Source organism: Triticum dicoccoides, chromosome 2B (assembly GCF_002162155.2).
Source record: "Triticum dicoccoides isolate Atlit2015 ecotype Zavitan chromosome 2B, WEW_v2.0, whole genome shotgun sequence".
NCBI classification, from domain to species: Eukaryota; Viridiplantae; Streptophyta; class Magnoliopsida; order Poales; family Poaceae; genus Triticum; species Triticum dicoccoides.
Window position 1 is genome coordinate 220,110,331 of NC_041383.1, and position 21,453 is coordinate 220,131,783.

Sequence of the window (21,453 nt, forward strand, 5' to 3'; positions counted from 1 at the left end):
GTTGTTATACGCAAGTAAATTATTCATTACAAAAGTGTTGATATACCGTGGATATGGAGCATGCGCCAGTATCATTTTTTTGGCCTTCGTCTGTATCCCGCAACTTCACGGACACACGTGTAAGCCACCGCCCCTGCAGTCTGGTCTACATCAACGCGCCAGTCGACTCGCCCATCCACGCCGCCTTACAACGCCACGGACGACTTGCCCGTCCACCCTCGAGGCCGGCTCACACGTCTGCGCCGGCTTACAATGTGACGGACAACTTACCCGTCCGCCCCCGCGGCCGAGTCTCCCGTCCATGCGGCTTACCGCGCCCGGAATTGACTCGCCCGTTCGCGCTGGCTTACAATGCCGCGGCCGGCTCACCCGTGATTGATTTCAGCTTCACCATGGTGATCATCAACTCCGCGGTGGATAATTTCTGGCTCAGCATATCAGGTGAAATCCATCTAGTATATTTTTATATTACATATTGCTTTCTTTATAAGAGCAATTACTTTGGCTTGCAAGTTCTCCAATGCAGGACTCAAACCGGTCTATATCACGGTCAACTATGGAGAATCTTAAGCCAACTCATTGAGTCGTCTTAAAGACTCGGGGGCTATATGAACATAGCTCAGTAAATGTTGCCAGTTTAAAGGCCATCATAAAAGTTCCGGCTCAAAGAAAAATTCTAGTTGATAAGGAAAGATTCCGGTTCAAAATCCGGTTCAAGGGAAATCTATCTCCCACAAAGCTTTGAAGCTCTCAATATCCAGTTTAAATTCCGGCTCAAGAAGAATTTATCTCTCGCAAAGCTCGAGTTCTCAGGAAAAATTAAAGGGACCAAAGAGAGTCTATTGCAAAGCACAACTCAAACATAGGTACCCTACTTTAGATGACCATTGGGGGCTGATCATATTTGAATCTAGCTTAACCCCTTTTGGTCCGACTTTGATCGTATTCGAATCAGAGTCGTTATAAAAATCTCAAGGTCATTTGGGGGCTTCCTATTCAAACATAGGTCGCATTCGAACCAAAGAGAACATAACTGTTGGTACCCTCTTGATCGGTGCAATGCCAAGGCCACTAGGGGGCTTCTTGATCGTATTCGAATCATAGCTTAACCCCTTTTGGTCTGACTTTGATCGTATTCAAATCAGAGTCATTAAAAAAGTCTCAAGGTCATTTGAGGGCTTCCTGTTCAAACATAGGTCGTATTCGAACCAAAGAGAACATAGCTATCGGTACCCTCTTGATCGGCGCAATGCCAAACCCAATAGGGGGCTTACTGATCGTATTCGAATCATAGCTTAACCCCTTTTGGTCTGGCTTATTGATCGTATTCAAATCAGAAGCCTCGCTTTTTTCTCTCTGTTTGGTTTAAGTTTTTTGAAAACTATCTTTTGGGTTTATCTTGAGACTTTTTTGATCATATCTGAGGCATATACATATGTGGTTTCTATTTAACCCGACTTAACTTCGGACGATAAGTCGCCAGCATATGACAATCATCAAGTATTTGGAAGTCTTGGCTTCTAAAGATTGGGTTATCACCCTTACTGCACAGGTATCCTAAACCGACAGTACGATTCAATATCACAAGAACTGGTTTTCAAACCAGATTACATTATTCAAAATTTTAATAGCCAACATGGCTGGATTTTTATTATGGTTATCAATAGCCAATATTATGATGGAGGTCTTCAAAGTCGCTTCAGCGCAATGGCTATTATTTTATCAATGGACATGATTTATTTTTACAATGGAGGGAATAGTCCCGAGTCACTGCAGGCTTACGACCCGGCACTTGGGGGCTACATTATTCAAATTGAGATTACATCAAATATGCAAGTCCCATGTCACTGCCAGCATGCACCATGGCACTTGGGGGCAAATGCAAAGTCATTTTTTTCTCAACTTATTGAAGACCCGACTCATCACATTGTAATGAGCCGGCCCTTGGGGGCTGCCAATTGCTCCTGTCAAAAATTCAAGGTACACAAGCCTTATTCCATTATGTTGAAAGATCCACTACTCAGTTGGTAGAGAACAAAGCTCTTAACCTTATGGACGTGGGTTCAAGCCCCATGGTGGAGATTACATCGTATGATGTTATTATCAATGAATTATATACAAAGTCCCAGCCTAGTTATCTTACTGAGCCAGCCCTTGGGGGCTACACATTGCTGCTCAAGTCTACATGATCATATTTACAAAGTCCTAGCTCATTATTTCATAATGACCTAGCACTTGGGGGCTACAAGTGATATGAATATAAGGGAGATACACTTTCAAACTTGGTGTGAGCAACAGTTGTGACCCGGTGCTGTCAATATTTACAAGCCGACAGTTTTGGCAATTATAACTCGCCAGCCTCTATATCCTTAAACCGGCGGATCACCAGATGAATCTTGAGTCCAATATGTTTATTAAGCCGGAGCTTTGGAAACCGACTGAAATGGATTATTTCTTATAATATTTCTCTACAAGAAACCAATGTCAGCAAATTGATTATGAAGCTGGCCTATTGACCCGGATTTTTCAGAAGAAGTACCCGGATTTTTTGCATTGGTAATGTTTGAACACATTTGCTAAAGGAGATTTGCTATGAGATCATGAACACGCATCCAGGAGGAAATGTCAAGGACCTAAGGATGATCAGGTGCCGGCTTACAAGAATATTTAACCCGGAGCACAACCTGTCAAATTTGTTCTTGTGTTTATGTTGCAGGATCAGTTTAACATGGATAAATCCAAATTAAACAGGGGCTAATGTCGCGGATATACCCCGCCGTATGACCCGGCCGAAAATATGACCCGGTCGGACTTGGCGGCTCACCGTGAGACCCGGCTGACACTTGGCGACTCACTGGTTTGATGAACTCACGAGCCCGGCGACTCACCCAATGGCCCCGATGGCGGGTCATATAGAGGACTAGTCCCAAAGGCCCAGAAGGCCGGCTCATGTTATGGTGGGCCGTCTTAAGAGAAAGCATAAGGAATATTCCCTTACAAAGGAAGCAAGACTAGGACTCCACTTGTAATAGAGTAATCCTAATCCTACTAGGACTAGTCATGTAACCCTCCCCTTCAACTTATATAAGGAGAGGCAGGGCACCCAAAGAGAGGAGGAGAAACAATCTCTAGGGCTAGACCCAACTAGAAGAGAGCCGGAGATACGACGTCTCCCTCATGAGCATAATGAGATCTAGCCACAAATAACATGTAGGGCTATTACCGGATGATGTTTCCCGGGGCCCGAAGCTGTCTAAATCCTTGTCTTGTCTGTTGATCTGCCTCGCGTCTCTCGTCCCGATCAACCCCTCTCAAGCTACCACATAGATGCGTTGGCCTCACGATTAAGTCCTCACACTAGGACATATGCCATGACAAATCCACGACAAGAAGATATCACAACACAACTCTAGACACAAATTAAAATAATACAAGCTTTATATTACAAGCCAGGGCCTCGAGGGCTCGAATATATAGCTCGGTGGCATACAAGCGTCAGCGGAAGCAACAATATCTGAGTACAGACATAATTTAAACAAGTTTGCCTTAAGAAGGCTAGCACAAAAGCAACATCGATTGAAAAGGCAAGGCCTCGTGCCTGGGAGCCTCCTAAGTACTCTTGGTCATCGACATCCGTCACGTGGTAGTAGGCACCCTCGGGGTAGTAGTAGTCGTCGGCACTGGCAGTGGTCTCAGGGGCTCCATCATCTGGTTGCATCAAACGGATATGGGGGAAAAAGAAAGAAAAGGAAATGTGAGTACTCATCCGAAGTACTCAGCAAGCAAGGGTCTACACTTCATATGCAAAATTATCAAAGGAAGGTTGTATATGTGGACTGGGCTGCAGAAATGCCAGAATAGAGGGGAGAGCCTAGTCCTATCGAAGACTAGCATCTTCAGCATCTTCAGTTGTCTTGCAGCATTAGAAGAGTGCATAGCATAAAGTAAATTAGTAGTAGTGTCATCAACCTCGCCCGGAGATTCTTCCTCGACTCCCTGCGAGAAAGCAATCCCAGAGCCATACTATCCATTTCTCATCTCAAGTATCTAGTTCTAGTTGTATCGATCAGGATACAACTCCGAGTGTCCGTTACCGTAGGATAGGCTATTGATAGATGTTTTCTTCCCTGCAGGGGTGCACCAACTTACCCACCACGCTCGATTAACTCCGGACAGACACACTTTCCTGGGTCATGCCCGGCCTCGGCCAAACGATACGCCGCAACCCGACCTAGGCTTAATAGAGAGGTCAGCACGCCGGTCTAAACCTATGCCCCCAGGGGTCTTGGGCCATCGCCCCGGGAACTCCTGCACGTTGCGAACGCGGCCGGTGAGCAGACCTAGCTACCTCCTTAAAAAGGCAGGTGCTTACGCAGTCCAACCCGGCGTGCACTGCTCAGTCACTGACATCTATTAAGCTTCGGATGATGTATAAGACGCAGAACACCCATACTATGCCCATGTGATGGTTAGTGCTATCAGGCCAGAGGCCCCTCGGATCAAATATCCAAATCGTAGTAGATTAGGAACACGCGGTAACAAGCAGAGACTCACGAAAGATGTGCCCCGTCGCCCCGTCTCGAGGACTTGCGGCAAGGGCTAAGAATGCCCAGCCACGCCTCGTAATTATCTCGCGGGCACCCTCTAGGTCAACCCGACTCCTCATCACTCGCAAATATGCTCGCGCGGGTACCCCTCAGGGCTGACCCGTCTTTAGTAACATGGTTCAGTGTAAAGTCATAGCAACCATAGTAACCGTGTGTCTACACCAAGGGGGGAACCTGAAGAATCACCCTCAACGGAATTCCACCTGATGTTATCGTCAAGGTGAACGAAGGAGGAATCACCCTCGAGGTACACTCTTGTGGAGTTGCACGACAGTGTCGTTATCGGGAGTGGAGAAGGAGGAATCACCCTCGATGACCATAACCGATGAACTAACCTACAAGGTTAACATCAGAAGTGCTGATGAGGTATCACCCTCGGCACTCGATAGTAACCCAGTAGTGTCGAGCAACTAAGGGGAAGGTGATGTGCGGTGCTGGGGCCTGGTCTTCGACCCCGTTGATCGGTTCTTCTGATAATCCAGCAGGGCAGTCGGGACAAAGTGGGGGTCTTTGATGGGTCTCTACCCAGCCTATACTAAACAGTTTAGGATAGGCAGGTAGGTAACAACAGCAGGTTACAATAAACAGGCTATGCAGCAGAAATAGGATAACAGTAGTAGCAGTGGATTCTAATGCAAGCATAAGAGAGATAGAGTAGACGATATCAGAATGTTCAAAGGGGGGGTGCTTGCCTTGAAGCTCAACTGCAAAGGAAGAAGGGTCGTCGGTGACGTAGTCGATCACAGGGGCAGCATCGGTCTCGGGGTCTACCGGAGAGAAGAGGGGGAAGAAATAGTAAATATAGAGCAAACAGATGCAACACAGAGCATGCTATGCTACGATGCAGTGCAGGGTTGCCTAAAGATATGTCTAAGTCATTTAAGTTATTTTTAGGATTTAAGTTGGATTTATTAACCGGTGTATATGCACTATTCATATACTGAAATCAGACTAAAACTTACGGGTTCACCTTCGTAGAGGGTCCCGACACGGAAACAGATGACACGGTTGGATTTGTCTCATTGTTCTAAGCAACTTTCACGTAGAAAGTTCTTCGATCCGAGCTACGGTTTATTTTCTACGATCTTTCTAAGTTTTAAAGAATTTCTAGAATTTATTTTTATTTATTAAATCAGCATTATCCAGAACAGTGTAAGTATGATGTCAGCATGAGCTAAAGGTGACGTCAGCAGTCGACTGGTCGGCGGACCAGGTCAAACCTGACCTGTGGGTCCAGTGGGACCCACTGGTCAGTGTCTGGACTAATTAAACGGATTAATTTGACTAAACTAATACTAATTATTTAGCAGGGCCCATTGTGAGTGTCTATCAGGTTAACTAATTTGTTTTAATTATTTAGAACGTTGATTCAGTAGTGGGGCCCGCCTATCAGAGGTTGTGGCTGCCACGTCACCACAGTTGACCAGGTCAACAGGTCAATCGGGGCCCCTAGGCCCACTTGCGAGTGAACCAGGAGGTGGCCCAGGTGGTGCCACGCCGGCGTCGGGCGGCGGCAAGCCGCCGCCGTCCAAACGCATGGCGATGACCTCAGGATGTCGCCCAAAAACGCACACAGGGGGTCATTTTGCGCGCGCTTGGGCGCGTTGGAATGAGCGTTCAATGCTGCATCGTTTGGTGGCAGTGGCACGACCTGAAGTGGCCCGTGGCTACGGCGACGATGAGCAAAGGCGGCGGCCGGAATCAGGTGATGTCGAGGACATGGCTAAGGAGCACGGGGAGGGAAGCAAGTGGCACGGGCGGCTTCAGCGAGCGGTCCTGAGCACGCTCGTGTGCTCGGATGAGCATGACAACGCCCACAGCGACGTCGGCGAGCTATGCGTCGGAGCTGGGTTCGGGCGGCGATGGCAGTGGCGGCTACGGTGATGGATCCGTGCGGGGAAGCGAGGGAAGAGACGCTGGTGGCTCACCGGGAGTCGTAGAGAAGTGGCAGCGTGATAGGGGAGGCTTGTCGGAGGCGTACGGGGCGGCGGTCGGCGACGGCCGGGGTCTGGTAGGAGCTCGATCCTGAGGCTCTGGTGGCGCCGGGCTCGATCTAGAGGGCGGATAGGAAGTAGAGGAAGCAAGTGGAGCAGTCAGGCTCGTCGGAGAGGCACTCGAGGCTCGGTGGCCGCGCTAAGACACGGCCATGGCGGCGGCGACGATGGGTGCTCGTGGGGGAGGAAGAAAGCGGGCGAGGGAGAGAGCGAGGGGGAGACTGGGGCTAGCTAGGGTTAGCGGGAGGGTCAAGTAGGCACCGGAGAGTGGCGGATGGCCGCCCTGTGGCTGATCTGAGCCGTGGATGTCGCACGGGCGTCCACCGAGATCTGATGAACAGAGGTAGGGGAAAACCCCCGATGGGCTGGGCAGTGGCACTGTAGAACTAGAGGCCCAGCCCCACAGTAGCGTTTAGGCCTTTTCTATTTCTTCTTTTCTGTTTTAGCTTTTATTTATTAACACAGAGTGAAAGGGAATTATTTGGTCAACTATTTCGCTTAGGAAAATTTGAGAGGTGTCCCATTAAATCCCTAGTGATTATAGACAGTGCCATAAATATTTTGGAGACTAGAAGAATCCATTTGGTATTTTTCATAAATAGGATAGCATTTAAAAATGCTGAATTGGTGTTGTTATAATTGCTAATGCTCATCTTTGCACAAAAGTGATGTTGTGTTCCTTACAAATAATTGTTATGGAATTTTTGGCAAATGATGAACATTTTTCCAGCAGCTTTTGAGCAACTTCAAACTTCACTTGAATTTGAATTGACTAGAATTTCAAATGGGATATTGAACAAAGGTGATTAAGCACTGTTTGCAAAAATGATTAGTTTAATCATAGAGGGTTACTGTAGCATGACACCGGGGGTGTTACAACTTACGACCAAAGTCATTCCACACACTTCGTTTTTACAAAGCTTTTTGCCAATAAACGCCCATGATTTGTCCCTCTTCTAGCCGACGCGTGGCAAACCAAGCCGGGCGGGAAGCTTGCGCGGTAAACTGTGCGGTAGCGCGGGAATAGGCTCACCAACGATACATTTGGCGCCTCTTTGAGCCCACGCGTGGTCAAACTGCGGTGCGGTGTTGTCAAGCATGCACTGGAATCCTCACTACAGTGAGGTGTTGTCAAGTGTGCACTGGAATCCTTCGCTATGAACATCGTGACAAGATGTGATAATTATAGGCCGGCTGGCCCCCATTTGTTACAACGGCTATTTAACCCTTGTGTGTCTTCAACCTTTCGATCGTGCCCCACCATTGCAAGAAGCACACCCACCATGACAAATTCTTGGAGAGTATCCTGCGCGGCTCCAATGGCGCTCCGAGAAGCTGCCGACGATGAGCAGCAGTTCACCATGCATGCCGTGGTGGGCACCCACTGAAGGTTGACGGAGTTGTCGATGGTGTACACCAACAACCCGGTCTGGGTGGAGCACTCCATCCGCATCATGGAATTGTTCCTTGCCGACGAGAAGTACAAGGTGGTCGGGTTTGACCTGGAGCACACCCGCGCTCGTGCAGGGTCTCATCCCAAGGTTGTTGTTGCCCAGATGTGCGTGCGCCACCACGTCCTCGTCTACCACTACTGCCTGGCCACAAGGCCTTGCGAGCGTTTCACCAGGTTTGTCAACATCCCCCACTACATGTTTGCTACGGTCGACATCACGAACGATGTCAAGGTGCTCAAGAATTCGGGCATCGCCTGCCAGAATCTTGTCGACATCCAGGGCTAATACAAGATCTGGGGCAGCAAGGAGCATGAGAAGGACTCACTGGTTCACCTCGTCGAGGCCATCATCGACCCCTACTACAGAGACATGAAGGATTCCTACAACAACGACAAGCGTGCCTGGCACTCGGCCTGGATGGAGAAACTCAACAATGCTCACATCGTGTATGCGGTCAAGGAGGCGTACACGTGCTACGACATCTACAGGCGGATCGTTGACATGAGGAAGTGCCTCCTTCCCCAAAACAGCCAGGGATCCAGCCGGAAGCAGAGCAATGGCAAGCGTCATCGCAACAAGAAGTAGATGATTACATCCTCATTTCTCCTAGTTTAGTATGCATGTAATTGCTTACTTTGGTGTGTGAAAATGTTATCTGTGTAGTCACTTGTGTAATTGTATGCTTAATTTGGTTATGCAATGTTATCTTTTTAAGTATATATGTTGATGCTCTGTAGACAGAGCAAATCACATCGCACACGGACTAAACAAGGGAACCCGTCAGTCATCAATCACTAACAATTGTATACCAACAATCATTTGCTCACAACACACACGGCTTGTTAACATGAATCATTTGTGTTGTTATCGGTCTTCCCACACATTTCTGATTACAGACCTGTTTGCCGCGTATGACACACATCTTGTTATATTGAACCGTTTCTGTTCTCTTGTCTCAACACAAACAGTTCATCCGAGTGAACCGCATGCTGTATATCACACACACCCTGATCTGGCTGGCCATTTCTTTTGTGTTGCTTAATCACAAACAGCTCATCCGAGTGAATCGTATGTTGTGTATCGCACACGCCTTCATCTGGCTGCCCGTTTCTTTTGTTCCTCCTCATCGCAAACAGTTAATTAAACTGAACCATATGCCCTGCATCGCACACACAACTAAAATCTGGCCGTGTTTGATGCATCCGTCATCACAAACGTTTTGCACATGTTTGACGGTTTTCTTACAACACCGTTTGTGATTATTGCATCGCACATAGTTTCTCGATGGGTCTCTGATCGTAGTGTCGCGTTAGCAGCATCTTGCAGTAGTGAACCATGTAATTTTTTTAGCGAACCGAAGCTTTAGCCACTGAGATTTTGGTTTTTTGGTCTGTAACAAGGCGTGCAGCGAACTGTTTTACCCCCAATTTAGGTTCAGAGCCTGTTTTAGCTTTTGTTGTTGTGGTACTCGTATGGCTTCTCTTTCTTCATTGAAAAATGGAGCCGGGGGGAGGCCCCTAATTTTCGAAAAAGCTTTAGCTACTTTATTTTTTGATGCAACTCTCTATTAGTGAATACATGCAATAACAATAGAAATGCATTCTAACCATTAGTTGATTGCTTCGTTGGGAATTTCCAACAGAAGATATGCTAATAGTGCAGAAGTTGAAATAGGCCACATAAAAACTAGTGTGCATTATGCCATATTCCTGTAGGTGCCTGAAGACATAAAACCTATTAACATCTTGATATAAACTGATCACCCTAAAAGAGAGACAAAACATGTGACCATTTAAGGCATGTTTTAGTATCCATGCAAAAAATAGGCATGTTTTAGGAATGTAAGTACATTCTATCATATAAAAAAGAGAAATACCATGACTTATTTACATACTGATGTCTACTACACAACTTGTTCTTGTAGACTCGTGTTGGGCCTCCAAGCGCAGAGTTTTGTAGGACAGTAGCAAATTTCCCTCAAGTGGATGACCTAAGGTTTATCAATCCGTGGGAGGCGTAGGATGAAGATGGTCTCTCTCAAACAACCCTGCAACCAAATAACAAAGAGTCTCTTGTGTCCCCAACACACCCAATACAATGAAAAATCTATAGGTGCACTAGTTCGGTGAAGAGATGGTGATAAATGTGTAATATGGATGGTAGAAGTATATTTTTATAATCTAAATAAATAAAAACGACAAGGTAGAAATTGATAAAACATAGCACAAAGGGTATTGCAATGCTTGAAAATGAGGCCTAGGGTCCGTACTTTCGCTAGTGCAATCTCTCAAAAATGCTAATCTAATTGGATCATATAACCATCCCTCAAAGTGTGATGAAGAATCACTCCAAAGTTCCTATCTATCGGAGAACATAAGAAGAAATTATTTGTAGCTATTCTTTCCGAACGATCTATCCAAGAGTTCGTACTAAAATAACACCAAGTTATTCTTTCCGATGGATCTATCAAGAGTTCATACTAAAATAACACCAAGTTATTCTTTCCGATCAATCTATCAAGAGTTTATACTAAAATAACACCAAAGCAAATTCAGATTCATAATACTCAATCCAACACAAAGAACCTCAAAGAGTGCCCCAAGATTTCTACCAAAGAAACAAAAAACGAGAACGTGCATCAACCCCTATGCATAGATTACCGCAATGTCACCTGGGAATCCGCGAGTTGAGTGCCAAAACATATCTCAAGTGAATCAATATAATACCCCATTGTCACCATGAGTATTCATATGCAAGACATATATCAAGTGCTCTCAAATCCATAAAAGTATTCAATCCAATAAGAACGAAATCTCAACGGGAAAATTCAATTCATCACAACAAGATAGAGAGGGGGAAACACCATATGATCCAACTATATTAACAAAGCTCGCGATACATCAAGATCGTGACATCTCAAGAACACGAGGGAGAGAGAGAGAGAGATTAAACACATGGCTACTAGTAAAAACCCTCAGCCCCGAGGGTGGACTACTCCTTCCTCATCATGGCAGCCCCGAGGGTGGAATACTCCCTCCTCATCATGGTGGCCGTTGGGATGATGAAGATGGCCACCGGTGATGATCTCCCCCTCCGGTGGAGTGCCAGAAGAGGGTCTAGATTGTTTTTTTGTGGCTATGGAGGCTTGCGGCGGCGAAACTTCTGATCTAGGGTCTCTGCGAGGGTTTTTAAAATATTTTACGACTTATATGGCGAAGAGGGGGTGCAGGAGGCCACCGAGGTGAGAACAACCCACCGGAGCGCGCCTGGGGGTCCAGGCGCACCTTGGTGGGTTGTGCCCCCCTCAGGGCACCCCCAGGTGCTGCTCTCGCCCATTGGATGTCTTCTGGTCCATAAAAAGTCCACAAAAAGTTTCACGGTGTTTGGACTCTGTTTCATATAGATTTCCTGGGATTAAAAAACAAGCAAAAAAACAGCAACTGACACTGGGCACTGGGTCAATAGGTTAGTCCCAAAAATGATATAAAGTTGCTATAAAATGATTGTAAAACATCTAAGAATGATAATATAATAGCATGAATACTTCATAAATTATAGATACGTTGGAGACGTATTAACATCCCCAATCTTAATTCCTACTCGTCCTCGAGTAGGTAAATGATAAAAGAAATAATTTATGAAGTGTGAATGCTAGCAAAGTGCACAAGTTTGATCAATGACAATTTCAATCACTTTTCCTAGCATCATAATAGCAATTCTTTCTTATAAAACTTCTCACGACCAAGTAGCAACCAATTCACATGTTAAGGTTCAAACAATGAATTCTCTTAAAACTCAACAACCTATGTTCTCAGTCACCAAGCAATTGCAATTCAACTTATTCAATAGAGTCTAAGTAAGCGCTCCACATACTCAACCATCATATAGTATTCTATGATTTCTAACACTCACCGCATACACATGAGCAGAACCTTTCAACTGGGCACATAGAAAGATAGGGGCTTATAATTTCACATCCCAACGTATTCACCTCAAGGGTGATGTCAACAATAATAACTCATGCTACCCATATCCAAATGGATATATGTGCCTAGATCTTTCCTCACCACATGATGCTTGCCAAAAGAGAAAAATAAAAAGGAATAGAGAGAAAAACTTTGACTCTTGCATGAAAGTAAATACATAGAAGTAAATGGTAGGCCCTTCGCAGAGGGAAGCAGAAGTTGCCATGCGCTTTTTGTTTGTACGCTCAATCCCTTAGTGCAAAAGAAAATCACGTTATATTACCCCTTATGATAGAGACATTTATTATGCAGTCTGTCACTTTTATTCTTTGCCATCACAAGTTCGTACAACGCTCAATTTTCCCTTACACTAAATGATCTAACACTTTTAGAAGCAACTCTTATTGCCTTATTGCACCGATAACAACTTAATTGAAGGATCATACTCAATCCTTAGGTAGGTATGGTGGACTCTTGAGAATAAGACTTGGGTTTAAGGGTTTTTGGATGCACAAGTGGTATCTCTACTTGGTGCGGAATTTTTGGCTAGCAAAGTGTCACGCCCAAGATGCGACCCTATCCTAAAGGAACTCGAAGTCCCACCAAGGATAGAAGCGCATCTTGAAGACGCTTTTGCAAGGTGGATATCATTACATTAACATTACATAATAGATGGGGATACATACATAAGGCATACAATGCCACATGAATACAACATCACAATACATAAGAGCAACATCCGACTACGGATGAAACACAAACAGAAACTCAAACGACATCCACCCTGCTAGCCCAGGCTGTCGACCTGGAACCTATCCCCTGATCGAAGAAGAAGCAGAAGAAGAACTCCAAAACAAGCAAACATCGCTCTCGCATCATGATCATCGCATAACCTGTACCTGCAACTGTTGGTGTAGTAATCTGTGAGCCACGAGGACTCAGCAATCCCATTACCATGGGTATCAAGACTAGCAAAGCTTAATGGGAAAGGAAGGGCTAAAGTGGTGAGGTTGCAGCAGCGACTAAGCATATATGGTGGCTAACATACACAAATGAGAGCGAGAAGAGAAACAAAGGAACGGTCGTGAAGCTAGCAATGATCAAGAGGTGATCCTGAACACCTACTTACGTCAAACATAACCCAGAAACCGTGTTCACTTCCCGAACTCCGCCGAAAAGAGACCATCACGGCTACACACGCGATTGATGCGTTTTAATTCGGATCTGGTGTCAAGTTATCTACAACCGGACATTAACAAATTCCCATCTGCCACATAATTGCGGGCACGGCTCTCGAAAGTTTATACCCTGCAGGGGTGTCCCAACTTAGCCCATGATAAGCTCTCGCGATCAAGGAAGGATATACCTTCTCCCAGGAAGACTCGATCAGTCTCGGAATCCCGGTTTACAAGACATTTCGACAATGGTAAAACAAGACCAGCAAAGCCGCCCGATGTGCCGACAAATCCCGATAGGAGCTGCACATATCTCATTCTTAGGGCACACCGGATAAGCGAAGCATACAGGTACCGACGAATCCAAGTTGCCAAGGAATGGTCCCGCACGGTGCTCTAGTTTGGACCAACACTCGGAGGAGCACTGGCCCCGGGGGGGGGGGGGTAAAATAAAGATGACCCTCGGGCTCCGGAAACCCAAGGGAAAAAGGGCTAGGTGAGGCAAATGGTAAAACCAAGGTTGGGCCTTGCTGGAGGAGTTTTATTCAAAGCGAACTGTCAAGGGGGTCCCATAAATCACCCGACCGCGTAAGGAATGCAAAATCCGGGAACATAACACCGGTATGATGGAAACTAGGGCGGCAAGAGTGGAACAAAACACCAGGCATAAGGCCGAGCCTTCCACCCTTTACCAAGTATATAGATGCATTAATTAAATAAGAGATATTGTGATATCCCAACATAATCCTATCCATCATGGAGCCATCTTCAACTTCACCTGCAACTAACCACGCTATAAGAGGGGCTGAGCAAAGCAATAACATAGCCAAACAACGGTTTGCTAGGAAGGGTGTCAAAGGTTAGAGGTTCATGGCAATTTGGGAGGCTTGAAGAGCAAATGATAGGTAACGCAGCATAGCGATAGAACGATGCAACTAGCATAGCAATGATAGTAGTGAGATCCAGGGTAGCGGTCATCTTGCCTGAAATCCCGCTAGGAAGAAGAACGAGTCCATGAAGAAGACGAACAGACGTAGTCGAACGAATCCTCACAATCGCAACATTACCGGAACTAAGAAGCAACACCGGAAAGAAACAAACAACATGGTAAATGCACAAGCATAAACATGGCATGATGCACAAACAAGTATGATGCATGTCCAGTTTAATGAGGCATGGCAAAGTGCAACAAACAATACTACAAGTTAAGTGGAGCTCAATATGCAACGAGTTGCATATTGACAAAACACCACATCAATTATTTAGTTCTCTCTTGTTTATGTACCCAACAATATTAAATGTTTTTTAAACATAGCAAGGGGGTGAAGCATAATAAAACTACCTATCTAGGCAATTTAAATGAGGCCGGAAATGACAAACAACAATTCCGGAAAATCCTCATAAGCATATTTTGAATTAGCTACTGTTCTGCCCTAAACACAATTTTAAGGTTGTTAAACAGGAAAATAAAGTGGACCATGTTAAACTAGGCATTTTTCCACCCCATTTACATAGAAAGTTTATTAAATTCGGAGCTACGGTTATTTAGTTATGAAATAAATCATTTTAACAAGTCATTTATGCCAAAAATAATGCAAACAACAATTTAAACATTTTAAACATGCATGAAAGTTGCATATTATGATAGTGGATAAAATTATGAGCATTTAACATATATAACATGTTTTATTAGGATGCATGGACATTTAGTTATGAGCATTTTAAAATGATGGCATTTACTGTAAATATGCATGCACTGGAAATTTAGGAAAAAAACAGAACATGAAAAAAATCTAAACGGGCTGAAACGGGAGCTGCACGGGCTACACAGGCCAGCGGTAGATAGATATAGAGCGCCCTGTGCGCAAGGCAACAAGCAAAAATAGGGATGCCTGGGACTCGAACCCAGGATCTCCTGGATGGATGCATTCACGAGTGACCAGTGGGCTACGACGGAAGTTGATAAACAAAGCCTGTATACGCGACATGAGTCATACCCTGGTGCAAGTCTGACGAAACTGGAAACTGAAACAGCTATAGCTCGCTCTGTAACCGTGGCTGCTCGATCGATGCGGGATCAACGCGAACAGCAGCGAGGCATTCGCGCGCAGGGTCGAAGGGGACGCAACCATGGCGTCTCTCGAGCGTCTTCGGTCTGCGGCAACATAGAGAGACATGGCGAGATGAGAGAAGAACAGAGAGGAAAAGCAGTGACGCGCGAGGCAACTGCCTACCTCACCTTGTCCGCAACGGCGCTGCTGCTTGCAGACGGCCGGTGGAGGCGAGCGTGCACGAGCACGGGCAAGATGGAAACGTGGATCCGGCGGCGGCGAGCTTGATCTGAAGAGGACGGCCATGGTGTCCTGCTCGAAGGGCAGGGAGAGCAGAGAGAGACGTGAGCTTCAGAAAAACAGAGGACCAGAGGCAAGAGAGGGAGGGTTGGTCGGAGATGGTGACCGGACCTGGAGTCAAGGCGGCGAAGCATCTGCAAGGCAGGGCAGCGGCCATCTGCTCGACGTGGTCCCGTGGGCGCTCGGGCCTTGGGGCTTCGTGATGCCATGTCGCCGGGTTCCTGTAAGAGACAGAGGGGGAGCCGAGAGACCGAGAGACAAAAATGACAGGAGAAGGAGAACGAAGGGAGGGAGAGGGTCGAGGCTGGCCCTGGTCGACGGGGAAGACGGGGCGTAGTCCAGGTGGCTGAGTGCGCCGGCGGCGACGAACTACAGAAGGGCTGGCGAGGTTGTTGCAGGGCTGGAGGAGCTAAGGCCGGTGCCTCACAGGCTGGGCGGGGACGAGCCGTCGGGGTGCTCTCCTGCTCGGGATCGAGCGAGGAGGAGGGTTGCGGGCGCTGGGGAGCTGTCGTGCTGCTGGATTGAGGTGAGATTGGGCATGGAGGAGCTCCTCTCCTCCGGATCGAACAGGCGGGGCGCTGGTTGGGCCATTGGGGAAAACGATGGAGGTAGGTGGTTGGATGGATCGGGAGGGGATCCCGATGTGGAGAGGACAAGGGGGGTGGCGGTGCAATGGAATGGGAAGGATGGGACAGGATCCTAGATCCTAGGGTTGGACATATATATATATAGCATGTGGGTGTTTGGCTAGGGGCTAATCTGGATCCTTCGATCGAAATCGAGCAGTTGTGAATAAATGGCTTAGGGGAGTCCAACAAAGAACCAGAGATGTTTTATAGATGTTGGGAAATGATCCGGACCCATCGGTCATGACTGTCCGGGTCGGGTTCGGGACAACTTTCGGGCGCGCGCGAGAGGTTTGATGAAAGGCCATGGAGATAAGGGGTTTGATGGGCTCAGAGAAGAGAGAGAAGAGAGCGGTCTGATTGATCTGAGAGGAGGTCAATAGGGACAAGAAGAAGCGCCAACTGTGAGCAGATGCAAGTTTTTTTAAAACATGGCGACAACGGAGTGCCGATGCAATGCGAATGATGCGATGACTAAATGCAACAAACAAATAAAAAACACAACAATAACGAAAAATATAGAAGTCTTCTGGATCGTCGGTCTCCGGGTGTTACAACACTCCACCACTACGAGAGGATCTCGTCCCGAGATCTAGGATGGCACCGGAGGGAAAAGGAAGAGGAAGATAAGAGGTAAACTAAGTTGCTTCTTCGACAAACGAGAGAAACCATGAACCTTGAGAGGTTGAGCAAAATCAATGAAAGAAAGCAACGAAGATGAGGAAAGTTGAAAGCACTCCGGTTAAAACTAGATAGAGAAGGAATAAGATTGATATAATTTTGACAGCACTCCGACTGAAAGAAGAAGGAAAACTTGATAAGATGAAAAGAGCTTGAAGAGATGACACAATACTCCGGTTGAGAAGGGAGGTAAAACTTGACAAAATGGGGAGAACTTGAAAAGAGGGCACGACACTTCGATTATATGGATAAGCACGAAGAGAACACAATCCTCACAATTCGAGATGATGAGTGAAGAGAGCAACCTCACATTGCCTCCGAAAGAAGGAATAGAAGATAGATCATTGGAATAATAGAATGGAGAAGAAAATGCCAACTTCTGCCACAAAAGAACTTGGAAAGCACCCTTCCAAGAAGGTTATAACAGAGTTGTTGGAAAACCAACAACGAAACGAATAAGCTGGTAGTGGGCTTATGGAAGACAACCCAAAATTATGAGGTGACAAACGGCCACTAGTGAAAAAATTGATTGCTTGAGAGCAACGAAGAGATGAAAACTTCTTTCATCGAGAGGATAGGAGGAAACTTGGAACTTAGATAAGCACCACAATAGCAACATTCCTTAGAGAAGGCTTTAGGTGAAATCTGACACAAGATAACTCCAACGAAGAAGTTGATTGGTCGAAAAGATCTCTTGAACGCAGAGAAAATGATGGATTTAAAATACCTCATTCTTGACAACATATGAATCATGAAACATGAAGGAAATTGTCAAGAGTGACATAACACCATCTCAAAAGATATGGTAGGAGAATTGCACTTTAGAATGCAAGATGAAGAATGCTTGAATGCCTCAAAAATAAAACATGTGTTGAGCACCATGTTTATTTTAGAGTATAGCTTGACGGGTCACAACTTCAAGAGAAATTTTGAAGAACAATTGAAGAATGAAAAGAATCCTTGATGAACCACCATGTAGAGTCTCCATGAAGAACTCTGGTAATAAAAAGATGATAGAAAGAAAGAGAGGTTGAAAACACAAGGTGAAGCCTTGCAATGATTTAAATGGAGCTTCACGATGATATAACCGAGAAAACTTGGAACTCCGGAAAAGAAAAGATGAAGCATCTCGAACCGAGAAATGAGACATGATGAATAACTCTGGAAAGAAGAAACTAGATCACTTGTATGAAACAATAATAAGAATTACGTTATGCGTATCCTTCACCAATTTAAATTGATGACAAGCAACGGATTTGGCATACTACTTATTCTCGTTGAAAGGATTAAGAGAGATATAGCGTAAACTTGAGAAGGTCTTCAACAATCCACCGATAGGAATTGAAAAGAACGAATGAATTGATATGATAATCAAGGAAAAGAAATCTTGAACGAACCACCGTAAAAATTGGAAAAGAGAGTAGCAAGGGCACAATTTACCGGAAAGAGTTTGAAAACGAATGAAGATACTTGAAGGGATTTAGATACATGAGAACGAAGAGATCATGAACTGATTAGAGGATATTTGTGCGATGCACAAATAAGATTTGGAGAAGAGGGCTGAAAGCTAGAATGAATAATTATGAGATGATGGGCTCCAGAGAATCAAACTGAAAAGACTCCTGAATTGCTCCGGATGGATTAAAAAAATTCCCACAATCGAAAACAATTATGAGAGGATGGCATCAAACTTGAACTACGCATCTTTGGAAGAACGGGTAAGGATTTAAGAGGAACTCTTCTTCGGTCTTCAAAATTCAAGAATGACGACGAGAAACACCACCATGAATTATTGATTTACTCCGAGAGAATTAAAAGAGGAAAGGTTGAGCCAAAGATGAAAATAATTTGAATGCGATCTTGGAGAAGGACACTTGACTGATGATAATTCATTCTTAGATCAAACTTGGAAAAGAATTTGAGAGTAACTCCGGGAAGGTTAGAAGAGTCAGGTAAGATCCTGGGAAAAAAACCTGTGGGTTAGGGCCCACTCAAAAGATACACTGTTAAAAAGGTCGCTTGGAAGAGAGATTGCACCGGTTGAATTAAATGGCTTGAAAGAGATAACAATCTCCAAATGGCTTGAACGGATTAAGAATGGAAACACAAATCTTCTGAGATATCTTCAACACTCTGGAACAAATGAATAGCAAGAGGTGAGTGATTGAGAGGTGCACCCGCATGAGAAAGCATTTGACACGAGGAAAGGAATATGATCAACACTGAAAGCTTGAATTGGATCCACCGGAGAAGCAAAAAAAAGAACGGAGGATGATGAACTTGAAGCTCGTGGGCATCTTCACGAGGGATCACCGGATCAGAACATTGATTGAAAAGAGTGAAGAGACTTCACATGAATAAATGGATACTTGATTAAGAAATCTGAGTCCTTGAAGAAAAAGGGTGGGAGGGCGAGGAAAACAAAGACAACTTGGGATGAACGAAACAAACACCGTTGAGAAAACTTAGAATTGATCTTGCAGATGGGGAGAATGGTGGGATCATCTCTAAGAGAAGCGCACCGGTTGAAAAAGAATTAACATGACAACCTCCGTGATCAAGAAGGATTAGTACTCCCATAGAAATATGAGAACACCACTTGAAAGGTATGGAATCAATACTTGACATTGAAGCAACTCAAATACCACAACTCAAAACAAAACAAAGGATTTGGCTTGCAGAATAAGCTGGAACAAACATATGATAGAGATTTCGTCCGAAGTTTTCGTGGTGGGGCCCACACGGGCTCGATCGTACAGCACCATCATGTACAAGGCAGTGCACATGACATATGAAGTGTCCCCGAACCAGCATAGCCAAGGGTTCTTTAAGACACTCCGAGACCACTGTAAAAAATGACCGTGGATAGGCGGACCACTAGACGTCGAACCCCAATCTCATATCATGCATCTGTCGGAAAGATATTTTAGGAGCTACTTGAATTCCCACCTATAAAACTCCCAAAACTTTCTGGTTATGCAATCTGGTGTTGGGGATACAGGGGAAGCAATATATATCTCACCCCAAACTAACAATACCTACATCCAAGCTGTATCCATCCGTCAACACATAACCAAGAAAACTCCGGAAATCGTGTACCTCAACCTTCGAAAAGCATCCGTTATACGAGCTATGGCAATACTCCCGAACTACCCAGTACTGGGTGACGTCGAGGTTATCTCACCAACAACTGCATAAAAGAGATTTTCGATGTCGGAAAAACTCAGGTATTCCAGAACTGCAACGATAAAATTATGACGACAACACCTCGGAGCTCAACTCCCCGGGACACTGCCACAACCCCTAAATGTCAGGAGGCACCAAGAACAATGTTCTCATCATAAGAATATCGGAACGATCCCAAGATACCCGCGTGATCCTAAAAAAATTTAGTGAAATTTGAGGAGAGGAAAGACAAAACATCTACGTCAGGAGTCCTCACCAGAGCGACGAAGGGGGCTGAGGAGTAAAAAGAATCCTACTCTCCGATATATATAATCCTAAGACTCAAAATATTTTTTTTTTCTAGACTCAAACAGCGGCAACAAACAAGGGGGCTCCTATGGTCGGTCGAGGCTCTGATACCAACTTGTCACGCCCAAGATGCGACCCTATCCTAAAGGAACTCGAAGGTCCCACCAAGGATAGAAGCGCATCTTGAAGACACTTTTGCAAGGTGGATATCATTACATCAACATTACATAATAGATGGGGATACATACATAAGGCATACAATGCCACATGAATACAACATCACAATACATAAGAGCAACATCCGACTACGGATGAAACATAAACAGAAACTCAAATCCACCCTGCTAGCCCAGGCTGCCGACCTGGAACCTATCCCCTGATCGAAGAAGAAGCAGAAGAAGAACTCCAAAACAAGCAAACATCGCTCTAGCGTCATGATCATCGCATAACCTGTACCTGCAACTGTTGGTGTAGTAATCTGTGAGCCACGAGGACTCAGCAATCCCATTACCATGGGTATCAAGACTAGCAAAGCTTAATGGGAAAGGAAGGGGTAAAGTGGTGAGGTTGCAGCAGTGACTAAGCATATATGGTGGCTAACATACGCAAATGAGAGCGAGAAGAGAAACAAAGGAACGGTCGTGAAGCTAGCAATGATCAAGAGGTGATCCTGAACACCTACTTACGTCAAACATAACCCAGAAACCATGTTCACTTCCCGGACTCCGCCGAAAAGAGACCATCACGGCTACACATGCGATTGATGCGTTTTAATTCGGATCTGGTGTCAAGTTATCTACAACCGGACATTAACAAATTCCCATCTGCCACATAATTGCGGGCACGGCTCTCGAAAGTTTATACCCTGCAGGGGTGTCCCAACTTAGCCCATGATAAGCTCTCGCGATCAATGAAGGATATACCTTCTCCCAGGAAGACTCGATCAGTCTCGGAATCCCGGTTTACAAGACATTTCGACAATGGTAAAACAAGACCAGCAAAGCCGCCCGATGTGCCGACAAATCCCGATAGGAGCTGCACATATCTCATTCTTAGGGCACACCATATAAGCGAAGCGTACAGGTACCGACGAATCCAAGTTGCCAAGGAATGGTCCCGCACGGTG